We start from the raw sequence: 12,480 nt of genomic DNA on the forward strand, positions 1-12,480 counted from the left end.
TGCCTGTCTCTTTAAAAGCCCTTTGTAATTGACAAAAATGCCCCCAAACCAATATTAAGCTTTTTTCTATGGTTGAAGCTGTTTTGATTTTTTTTTTTTTTTAAATTTTTTTTTTTTTTCAACGTTTATTTATTTTTGAGACAGAGAGAGACAGAGCATGAACAGGGGAGGGGCAGAGAGAGAGAAGGAGACACAGAATCTGAAACAGGCTGCAGGCTCTGAGCGGTCAGCACAGAGCCCAATGCGGGGCTCGAACTCACGGGCAGTGAGATCATGACCTGAGCCGAAGTCAGATGCTTAACCGACCAAGCCACCCAGGCGCCCCAGCTGTTTCGATTTTTTAGTAACTTCTTATCCTTTTACAGGATTGGTTCCTTTGCCATGAAATTTCCTTTTTTTATTTTCCTGTGTAAGCTAGAAGTCATGTTTGGGAATAGATCCTGTGGTCCTGGCTACTTGAGAGTGGAATGGAGTCTAGCCATGTTTAGGGCCAGAAGTGGTCTTCGCTGAGTTAGAACCTGATAACATTATTTGTACAAGTGTAGTCTGCCGCCAAGATAGAGGGAGGTGTTTTATGACCACAGGCTTTATGAATTGTAGCTATAAAATAATCAATCTTTTAAAGCAAACATAGCATAATGTGCATATCCAAATGTGAATTGTCCTTCAGAGCTGTGACCCTTGGAAACTTCATACCTACTGGTATAAAACATATTTAAACCTACCAGTGGAAACATCTTTCAGAGCCAATTTATTACACACACACACACACACACACACACACACACACACACACATTATTTTACAGTATATTTTGGGGGCACCTGTGTGGCTCAGTTGGTTGAACACACGACTCTTGATTTCAGTTCAGGTCATGATCTCACGGTTCGTGGGGCTCTGTGTTGAGTGTGGAGCCTGCCTGGGATTCTCTCTCCCCCTCTCTCTGCCCCCTCCCCCACTTGCACTCTCTCAAAATAAATAAACATTAAAAAAAATAGAGTACACTTTATTTTTAACAGAAAATATTTTATCTCGCTTGATAACCAATTTTATTTCCCAGAGGGACTGGCTATGAACACCTCTTGGCTATTGGAAAAATCAAATCCGTCATTAAAAGACAGAGCGTTTACCATGGAAGAGATAGAAACGTAACAGGGTTATGCTGACTTTGAAGACCCTACACAGAACTGCAAAGTATTTGAAATACATTGAATGCAATACATTGACTGAATGATTTGCTCATTATTTGCCAGTTGCTGGAGAGAGGTTGGAGCTATGGCTGCTGGACTAAGTTGAGAGATACCACGAAAGAGAAGAGGATCCCGAGAGATGTTGCAAGTTCTGACAGGTAGCAGCTTCACCTATGGGGAGACGGGCTGGGTGAGTCAGGAAGGACGCCCTCAGGATGTGGATCATCGCTGGTACTCTCATTGTTCTTTTTCCGTATTCTTCACTATTCTTATTATCATTTTACTTAGGTTCAATGTAATTTTGTAAGGCTAACTCGAACCACCATGTAATTCTTAAAGGGGATTTTGATAAGGTTTCCAAGCAGTGTTGCACAGGTTTCTCATGTTCCCTGCCCTCATTACTTTACAATGTGATTTGAAGTCATTGCCCATCCTGGAGTTTCAGCAGACCAACTGGGCTCCAGGTACAGAGAAAAGGGCAATCTTTAGGTAGCAAAGGGCTTCCCTGTCTAGTTTCTGGCTCAGAGAAGCACAAATATCCACTTTTCATGTGTATCAGATCCAGAATCATCTGTAAGAGCTGGGCTGACTTCAGGAGCAGATGATTTTTCCCTTTCATCTCTAACAAATAATGGTGCTTAGAGCAATGCGTGTTTACCGGTAACAAATTCCACCAATGGGTGTGGTTGAAAAGTTGAGTGCTGTGGACCGAGTGGCTTCAGCTATTGTCTACAGCATTTCCTCCCTTGTCTGGGAGGTTCTGGCTCCTCCGGCAAGGGCAGTTGCAGGCCCAAATAAATGTCTGGGTTTTCTTACTCAAGGATGAGGAGGTGAGGGCGGCGGGGCAGTGGGGGCGGCGGTGGAGCAGGCTTTCTGGCAGGGATTCCACTAGGGGGTAAGTCTATCTTTAAAACAAAGTAAACTGGGGCCACCCGTCTCAGCAGCTAAATGATTTCCTGGTTGATAGGAGGTGAGGACAAGATGAATGGCTCTGGGAAAAGAAACTGTGAGGAGAGAAAGGAAGAAGAAAAATGAGAGAAGCATTGAGGAAGACTTATGAGCCAGAAGAAACGTAAAGGTAGACGATTTGCTTTTTCAGTTTGGAGCGGAGACAGGAAGATAATCCCTTTGTCCTCAAATAGTAAAAGCCCTGGGGTCTGTTCTTCCCTGGGAGTCCCCGGCATGATACTGAGCCCCTAGGGAAAGACAGCCAGCTTGCCTGAGGTTTCCAAATCCTGTCTTGTGGTGAGAGGCTGAAGACTGTCAGGGCCAGAATCAATACCTGTCGTGTACACATCAGAGGTGGTGCCCTCAGATAGGATTAGGCTGTCTGGCCATCGTTTGTCATGGGTGTTTCTCTGCAAATGTTGTATGGTTATCAGTCCAGTTCACCTGATTTTTTTCTTTTTTTTTTTTTTTTAAAACAAAACTGCAGGCCATCTTTGAGAAGACCTCAGCCTAAACGGTGGAAATACATAGATTCATTTGTGCCTTGAATTCACACGTAGCAAAAACAGCACACACCAGCAGCGGCTTGTCCTCTGTCCCCATCCATTAGGATTATGATAAATGAGGTCGGAGGAAGGCTGGGTCTGGGTGGTTCCATTTGTGTGTTGGTTTCTTCCTGTCCTCTGGGTTTTGGGTCACCTGCTGCTCTGTGTCAGTAGCAGAGTACTGGGTCACATCCAGCACTGTCTAGGTTTTATGGGTCACTCTCTTGAATGAAAGCTTGATTTTCCACAGAAGAGAATGCTGTCTCCGGCAATTGTTCAAAATGTAGCATCTCAAATGTAGACCCTTCAACTGTGTTTACATGCCTTGTGCAGGCTCTTTGTTTTCTTAGCTTTCAATTCTTCAGATATGGAATATGCTGGAGATGTGACTCCTTTGTTGTTCAAGGGTGATTTGCATATCATCTTGACTGATGTGTGTGCACAACTTGCCTGTGACCGGGGCTGTGGTGGCAAGGGCTGTAGAGACATCTGTGACTTTTGATGGAAGGAAGCAGTTTCTTACTGAGAGTCACCCACTCCTTAACTCCCTCTAGTCTGTCTGTGAGTTCCATGTGGCCTTCATGACTGCTCAGCTCAGCTGAATACTGTCCTCTTGCTATTTAATTAAGATTTTGCTGTTTTTTGAAACCCTATAAATGTGTAATCTCTGTGTCTCTGTCTCTCTCTCTCACATACACATGTAACAGTGAATGACTCATAAATATGAAAAGTAAAATTTTGAATTTTAACTCCGGAAAATCAACCTGATTGATAAAGTACTGATATAATATTTCCAAAGTGGAAATTCATGAAGAAAATAGATTCTTAGGCACTTAGTAATACCAGGAACATTTTACCAGCATTGTCTCATTTAACTTCTAACAACTTTTAAAGACAGGGTATGCTTTATTGTAGCAATCAAGCAATTGTAACTTGCCAAGGCCACGGTAAGCACGGGGCCAGGCCAGGGGCCTGCTGATGTTCCACACTGTTAATTATTCTCTATGCTGAGCTTTAGCTACTTTGCAGCTATTTATTGCATTAAATTCATAATCCCACTTTCATCATAGTAAAAACAGTAATAATCACACAACAGAACTATTTGCAGTGGCCTCTGGCCAAGGCCATTTGATCCAGAGTCAAAACCTCATATTTGTATAGTGCTTTTACTTTGTCAAAATCTAATAAGGGTGGTTTTCATACCTGAGGACAATCAAACTGATGTCTATTTAGTATAGTAACATATCAAATTATTAATGGCATATATATTTTAGTCTGTTTCTATGCTTATCATTCTGTTTTAGAAAGTTGGGGGCTCAAAAATGCTTTAGAAAAATTTCTTCTCCAAGGACAGGAGATGGCTAGGTGTCCCTTTTAAAGGCAATGCTTCTTAGTGAGAGAGTGGAGATGAGAATTCATGTCCCTAACTGAGAGTTTATTGTCCTTTCTAATAACACCACACAATCTGGTGTCTATCTAAAGGCGTGGGTTCCTTGTCTATTAATAGCTCTACTATTAATAATGTGCAGTGACTGGATATGCCAGGATTTTGCTGGTGTTTTGGAGAACTGAAAAGGTTTCCGAGTTATATCTAGAAAGTCTTTGGAATTTTTTCAACATGCTATATGACTGGCAGCTGAAAATATGACAAGTAGGGAGGAAATGAGAATGCATCGACAATCTGTTATTTGCTAGACCTATCAGTAGGCACTTTTTCTATAATAACCTTGTGAAACTGATATTAACTCTACTTGGTAGGGGATGAAAGGTCAGAGAAATTAGTAATTGCTCCCAAGTTGTACCCTAAGAGTGTTTGAATCTAGTCTGTCCGATACCGAAGCTTTTATACTTTTATTTCCTTGCCGCCATGTAGTTTGAAAAAGTCAAATACATAGCATTTCGTGCCTGGACCACCTCAGCAAGAAAACTGGGCACTCACTAAAGTAACATACACTAAAAATAAACACCCCTCTTCCTCCCACGAGCTTCCCAAGGTTGCGGAGAGGAACACTGGAGGTCTCCTAAGCATAGGAATGCTGCCTACAGTAATCTAACATCAGAGAATATCATTCGGATCACTTTTTTTTTTCTTTTCTGAGTTTGTCTCTCGGATCCCATATATATTTTTGCAGTTTTTTGTGATGGAAATTTTCAAGCATACACTACAGTAGAGAGAACAGTATATTGAAGAACTGGGTACCTGGACCTGGCTTCAATAATTTCTGCCTTAGGGCACCTGGGTGGCTCAGTTGGTTAAGCATCTGACTCTTGATTTTGACTCAGGTCATGATCCCAGGGTCATGTGATGGAACCCTGAGTTGGGCTCTGTGCTGAACGTGGAGCTTACTTGAGATTCTCTCTCTTCCTCTCCATCTGCCCCTACCCCACTCTCTCTTTTTTTCTTTCTCTCTCTCAAAACAATAATAGTTCATGCCCTAGTTTTATGCTCTCTATATACTCTATATATGTTGGCATAAATTATGGATGGTGTGTCTGCATTTGATGGTGAGTAGATAATGGACCATACATATGCTTTTTACCTTTTAGGCCCTAGTCCTTTTTTTTTTTTTTAAAGATTTTTTTTTTTTAACGTTTATTTATTTTTGAGACAGAGAGAGACAGAGCATGAACGGGGGAGGGGCAGAGAGAGAGGGAGACACAGAACCGGAAGCAGGCTCCAGGCTGTGAGCCATCAGCCCAGAGCCCGACGTGGGGCTCGAACTCACGGACCTCGAGATCGTGACCCGAGCTGAAGTCGGACGCTTAACCGACTGAGCCACCCAGGCGCCCCTAGGCCCTAGTTCTTATCCCAGTACAGGATGGATATTTTTTCCTCCATTACAAAGTCTTAATGGGTTATCAGTAACGACATCTTAAAGAGCATAATGAGAGACACCATAAACCAGCTATCAAAATAAGGTACAGTAGGAATATAAATATTTCACCTTGGAAACAAAGCAAGGTCAAGAGAAGAGCATGAGGACTCTGAAGATTAGGAGCATGAAAACAAAAGGCCATTTGGAGCCATTCTATTCCCATGGGTGCATGAGTGTTGCTTCCATTCAGGGTTGTTGGGAAGGGCACCGGTAGGGCCGGGCTATCAGGATGAGATCACTGGATTACCTGAGACACGACTGTCCTTTGCCACATGGAGCATTTGTCTTCAGTATTGAAGCTCATCTGCCTTTAGGGAAATGGAGACTCAAGGAAAGAAATGTGTTATACTGTCATTTTTCTTAAATTTTTCAATGTTTATTTATTTTTGAGAGAGATAGAGTGTAAGCAGGGAGGGGCAGAGACGGAGGGAGACACAGAATCCGAAGCAGGGTCCAGGCTCTGAGCTCTTTGCGCAGAGCCTTACGTGGGGCTGGAACCCACGAACCATGAGATCATGACCTGAGCCAAAGTTGGATGCTTAACTGACTGAGCCACCAGGTCCCCGATATACTGTCATTTTTCAATTATCCACATAAATGCTTGAGAACAGAGGCATGGATTATAGAAAATGAGGAAGGTATTGCCATACTTAGATTTGTCTGTGAGGTGTGTCTATCCTGGAAATTCCCTTTAAAAAGCATAGAAGGCCATTCTGTTATAGTCCGTCTCTGTTGGAGCTGCCTTCTTGTGCCACCAACCTTCAGCCACACACCTTCCCTGCTCCCCTCTCTGTCTCCTCCTCTGGTATTACCTTAATGGCAGGGTTTCAGAAAGCCCTGGTTCTTATACTATATACACATTTAAAATATTGGCAAAATTGGAATTAGGCAGATGAGATTCTAAGAGTTCAGCTGGGATTTTCCAAAGCAATCCAGTTAACAGACTTGAAAGCATTTGTTACAAGTCTGCTCTCAGATACAATTACTGAAGACCTTAGATATCATAGACCTCCTGGCCCATTTTCCTTGGCAACAGGGGTTCCAGCTCTATCAAAAACTTCCTTTCAGCTCTGGTTTTCACATGATAATAAGTCTGTTTCACGACTTTGTTCTGTCTGCTGGCCCCTCCCACCCTGGTACTGGGAAGGTTTTCTTCCTGACATTGTCCTCACGACAAATTGTCGGAAGAGAAGATAAGGTTTTCTTTAACAGCAATAGCCTAGTACACTGCACAGGTGTCTGTATTTATGCATCCCATGCAGGGGGGAAAAAGTTTGTTCTAACCTGCTTGCGAATTCAGAATCCAACCCCAAACCAATTAGTCCTTCACTTCACTTGTGTAGACCCAGCATACTTTTCTTTGAGGACTCAATTTTATTAAAAAAGCATAGCACAGGACTTAGGGACACAGTGATTTCCCCATCTCAAATCACCTGGTACTGTTTTTATTTCACTGCTTCTGCTTCTTTCCTGCATAAGTACGTGTGATTTTCTGGATTTGTCCCAATTTTAGTTCAAACAGTGCAGTCACCACATTTACAGGTGATACTAAGTAATATAAAATATTTTGCATCCACACTGAAGAGAATTGCCTCTGTGTAGATGAAATAATAAATACAATAAGAATAATAAAAACCAGTATTTATTATGTGTTTACTCTTTACCAGCACTGTATTGAGTGATTTACTACATTACCTCTTCTATCTTCAAAATATCCTTACTAGGTAAATTCTATTATAATCCTCACTTTACAGAAAGGGAGCATCGAAGCTTAATGGATTTAGTTGACGTACCTCACAACAGAAGACCGGAGCTGGGGTTTGAGCACAGGGAGAATGGTTACCCTGAAACACAAGCTGTGGCACATGGGCATGCGTGCACACACACACACACACACACACAGACACAGCAGCTGCTGAACATGGATCCAAGGCAAGATAGCCTTGAGCAGAGGAGCTGTGCCTGAGAGTGAAACTGTAGGGATAAAAATAGGGAAAGGCGTGAACATGGTTGGTTGGGGTTGATCAGGATGGGCCCATGGGGCAAGATCACTTTGAAGGAAGTTAAGGAGGTGAGAAAATAGCGGTAGATATGAGAGGAGGGGTGGTCAGTGGATTAGGTAAGTAAAGGTAATGGAGGAGATTTCAAGTCCAAACAAGAAGCTGGGGACAGATGGGGACAATGGAAACATCTCTAGGCTCCCTCACATACTTTAAGAGAAATGGTGGTCAGTTGCTTTGCTTTTCAATAGCAACATGCTTATCATATAGACTAATGGGAGGCTTATACAGCAACCTGTTTCTGGAGGCTTCCATCTCTCTGATGGGTTAGAATTGGGTTTGTTCCTCTTTACCCACTGTTTTGATCCGCGGCGTTTTCTTCCCATTGTACTTTTCTTCTAGACACCTGAGATTTATTGAAAGAAGTGAAGCCCATCTATGCTTTTGAATTTGATGTCTAATATTAATTGCCGCATCTTACAAATTATAAATTATTCTTTTTTCAAAGGCTTACTTGAAACATATTAGAGATCTAATGTATATAAAGATAGAACCTTGTATACAGGTATCCTGTACAGTCAGTCCTATGAGATTTTATGATTTAACATGTGCTTGACATATTCAATGAAAGGGTTTATCTGCCATGGTTTTATTGGAGCAGATAAGTTATCTTTTTTAAGGTACATTTTACCGTGGAGCCAGGATATTTGCTACTAAGGTAGAATGTCATACTTAAAACAATGTCTAAATAGGAAAGAATAATATTTGCACACAGGCAATGTGGTATATAATTGTATTTAGGGCTGAATTATATTCTGAAACACATTCTATAACATAAAACCTAGCACATTTAAAAATCATTTTTACCAAATTCTTAAATAATACCTGTTTACCTTTAAAATCTTGATCTGTTTCTCTGGAGACAAATTATTATTCTTTTAGTTGTTGAGCCTTCTGATCAAACAAATTCTTTTCCTGTTTCACTATAGTCATGTAAAATATTTTACTTCAAAGGAAAAATGCTATGAATTTATAGTGATTTCAGAATTTAAAAATCTGTTTCCTATTTTGTTGATTAAGACAGAGGAGCATTGATTGTGAATAAGGAATATGCTATGTTGAAAACAAAATTAAGGATCCTGATGTTTCTGTGCCAGATAGCACAAAAACTAAAAACACCACAGGAATTTTTCAACATTATTAACCTCTTGACAATGTGTGGGTCGTATAAAGGACAAATGAATGTTTTGAAGGGACCGAGAATGCCTATTTTAACTGACTGTCCAATCACTGTAGATAAATATTTGTGTTCCTGGAGATTATTAGATTTTTATCAAAGCAAATTGAATTGGAAACAGGGCATGTATTAAGTCATTGGTGCTTATTGTCTAATTCTTTTTCCCATAGAAGTTTCTATGCACTGAAAGAGCACTAAGTCATCGGTTAGACATACCATGTAATGATTCTTATCATATCCAGACAAAATAAAAGCCTTTTAAGAAGCTACTTCACAAGACAACTGCATAGCTTTCCTCACAGGAACTTGTTAAACAAATAATGATTATTAAAGCTTTTGGGTCAATCGCTTACACCAGTTTAACAAGAACAATTCCAAAACGTCTAGCCCATTCCACATTCCATGTGACTAACTATGGTATCCAGAGCTTGGAAAATATCCAGGCAACTCAAAGTAGCTTTTCTCAAATGCTTTCTGGACACTGGATTTTAAGGAAAGTGATATAATTAGGTTTACAGAGAAGAGTCTTCAAGGCATACCCCTTATCAATCCTATAAATGGTCTCAATTATACCCAAAAGTTGTCTAAAAGTACCCAAACGTGAAAACCTCGCAGCTTTAGTCCCTATCTATATTGGTGTTGGCAAACGCATAGATTGATGTGGACATTTATTTGTATTTAGTGAGACAGATATACTAGCAGTTTTGCACAAGCCTCCAATAGAGGCCACGGTGAGTGGGAATGATTAGCTTCTAAAAATGTGTTCAGATTAACCATTCCTTTATGCTTATCATCATGGCATGTTTGGGGTAGACACAAGAAAGAAGATTTATAGTGGAAAGGTAGGCACAAGAGAGGAGGACAGGAACTGAGTCAGACAAGAAGGACTTTGGTGGGTTTGGGGTCAAGGCGGATAGGAGCAGCAGTTACAATATCCGGCACGCAAAAGCTCGAGTGCAGGGAGAGAGAGGGAGAAGACCAGCTGGTTCTTTAGGTCCCTGTCTCTTGTAAGCAGGGTCTGGAATCCAGAACTTTGGAACTGAGTCAAAAACTCAAGATAAGGGATTTATAATAAAGTGTCAGTAACTCAGCAAACAGAACCAGAGGCCTAGGACACCAGCACTAACAGGCCAGTAATGCAAGGGACCTACATTTCCTGCTTAGACCCCAAACTTGTAACGATTTCGGGAAGCTCAGCGTTTTATTCTGTTCATTCAATTTATATTTACTAGGCATCTATTATGTGCCAGGTGCTGTATGAGCAGCAGAGGCTATTCCTGAACTAGATAGACAGATGATCTCATTTTTTAAAGGAGACATACAATAAGCCGGTAAATAATGAAATGAACAAAGAAATCTAGAAGAAAATAAATGCCACAGTAAGTCTGAGAATGTGAGGAAGCTGTTTTAGGGAAGAGGGGTAGAGAGAGGGGTAGAGAAAACCTCTCCAAAGAAGTGATATTTGACCACCGAGAGTGAAGGTTGAGAAAGGGTAGAAATTTGAGGAGCTGGAGGGAGAACCTTGTGGAATGACCTGGAGGTGAAAAGGACAAAAGGAAGAGGATTTTAAGAATAGGGAGCAAAGGAGAGGGTGGAGTGAAATGGGGGATAGAGAAATTGACAAGGGCTGGATCATACAGTTGGAGGGGAAAAGCATTTGGCTAGGGTAAGGCATGGGCCAAGTAGTCGAATGACTGATTTGAAGTAATTCACCGTTTCTATAGTTGTAAACCAGAAAACAGGTCAGGAACGTCTGAAAACTCTGCCCATACATTGTGAAGAACTTCCTGAGGAAGTTTCTTAAATTGGACACCAAGTATGAAGCGGACCCCTGGTGCCGGATCTTGGTGTGCAAGTGAGTTTCTGAAGGGCCCGGGGTTAAAAATTAACTCCAGGGCAAAGCACTGCAGTCCAAAACACTGGTGGTAGTAGCCAGAGGGTTTTTTCTTTGGATGACGAAACTGATGGGGCAGGATGGTGAGTCACCCAGCGTGGGCTGGTGTGAAGCAGGGAAGCAGAGCATAATGTGGGTTAGCCTGGGAGGCACATGAATAAATAGTAAAATGGAAGAAACGCAGAAAGCATCATCGTTCGTGTGATTTCCTTCCCTCTACAGAGTCAGAGAAGTCACAGGTCCCCTGAGGAGGTCTTTCAATTGGTTAACCACATACTATGCCCTTCCTGTGAATTTTTTAGTTAGTACAAAAATATGCTGATAATAATAGCTAAGAAAAGTAGTGGCAACATCTTGATTCTTCTTCCGGGTTAAACTGGGTCTCCCCCAAAGATCTGCCGAGGTCCTTATCCTCAGTACTTCAGAATGTGATCTTTTTTGGAAATAGGGTCATTGCAGATGTCATTAGTTAAATTAAGGTGAGGTCATGTTGGAGTATGGTGGGCTCTTAATCCAACCTGACTGGTGTCCTTATTAGAAGAGGCAACTTGGACACAGAGATGGTGCAGAGATGGCCATGTGAAGACACAGACACACAAGGAGAATGCCATGTGAAGAAGGAGACAGAGGTTGGAATGATGTTTCTCTAAGCCAAGGAATGCCAAGAATTCCTGACCATCACGAAGCTAGGACAGAGGCATGGAGCAGATTTCTCTCAGCGCCCTTAGAAGGTACCAACCCTGCTGATCCCTTGATCTCAGACTTTTAGCTTTGAGGACTGTGGAAGAATAAATTTCTGCTGTTTTAAACCACCCAGTATTTATTTGTACAGCAGCCCTGAGAAATGACTACAGTGCCTTCTCATTCTTCTGTTTGACTCTCTTCCACCATTGTCCCTTTTGCACTATTATCCGTTAAGACCAAGTTACTTTTCCTACCACTTGTGCTCTTTCTTCCAAGAATATCCTCATTCCCTTCTTTGTCTGTTTTAAAATAATTTTAAATAATTTTAAATAATTATTTTGAATAATTTTAAAATAATTTAAAATAACTCAAAAATTTTTAATGTTTGGGGGCACCTCGGTGGCTCAGTCTGTTGAGCAATGGACTCTTGGTTTCGGCTCGGGTCATGATCTCCCGGTTCATGGGTTCCAGCCCCACGTCGGGCTCTGCACTGACAGTTGCAGAGCCTGCTTGTGATTCTCTGTCTCCCTCTCTCTCTGCCCCTCCCCCACTATCTCTCTATCTCTTTCTGTCAAAAATAAACATTCAAAAATTTTTGATGTTTGGTTATAAACTATTTCAAGCATACACAGAAAATAATATAACAGATTCCGTTTTCTCAACATCTCGATTTATCAGATGACAACTTTTTTTCCATATTTGCTTCAAATCTTTCCTTTTTTACCCTAAAAAGGAAATATTACTGATAAAGTTAATGCCTCCTCTCTTCCTACACACTTCCACTTCCCTGTTCTCCACAATGGTTGTTCTTCCTTAATTGTAAAGTAGCTTGCAGAACATCTTGAACATCACCCAGGCCAACTCAACAACTCTGTCTCCTGTTCCCACAGTATTTTATACACAACTTATGTTAAGTAATGATCATATTGTATTTTTGTTTTTTTTGTTTTTTTAAAATTTTTTTAAATGTTTTTATTTATCTTTGAAGGAGAGAGAGACAGAGCATGAGTGGGAGAAGAGCAGAGAGAGAGGGAGACACAGAACTTGAAGCAGGCTCCAGGCTCTAAGCTGTCAGCAAAAAGCCCGATATGGGTCTTGAACTCATG

At 41.2% G+C, this 12,480-nt stretch overlaps 1 long non-coding RNA gene across 1 annotated transcript in view; it reads left to right on the forward strand.

Moving 5' to 3' along the window:
• LOC132663440 (uncharacterized) overlaps positions 1 to 12,480 on the forward strand; it is a 125,897-nt gene that overhangs the window by 51,705 nt on the left and 61,712 nt on the right. The window contains exons 4-5 of the long non-coding RNA XR_013551755.2: positions 1,254 to 10,651; positions 11,229 to 11,421. This is a non-coding gene — a long non-coding RNA (uncharacterized LOC132663440). The remainder of the gene's footprint in view (positions 1 to 1,253; positions 10,652 to 11,228; positions 11,422 to 12,480) is intronic.

The sequence above is a fragment of the Panthera onca genome, chromosome D4 (genome assembly GCF_046562875.1).
Source record: "Panthera onca isolate mPanOnc1 chromosome D4, mPanOnc1 haplotype 2, whole genome shotgun sequence".
In the NCBI taxonomy this organism is placed as follows: Eukaryota; Metazoa; Chordata; class Mammalia; order Carnivora; family Felidae; genus Panthera; species Panthera onca.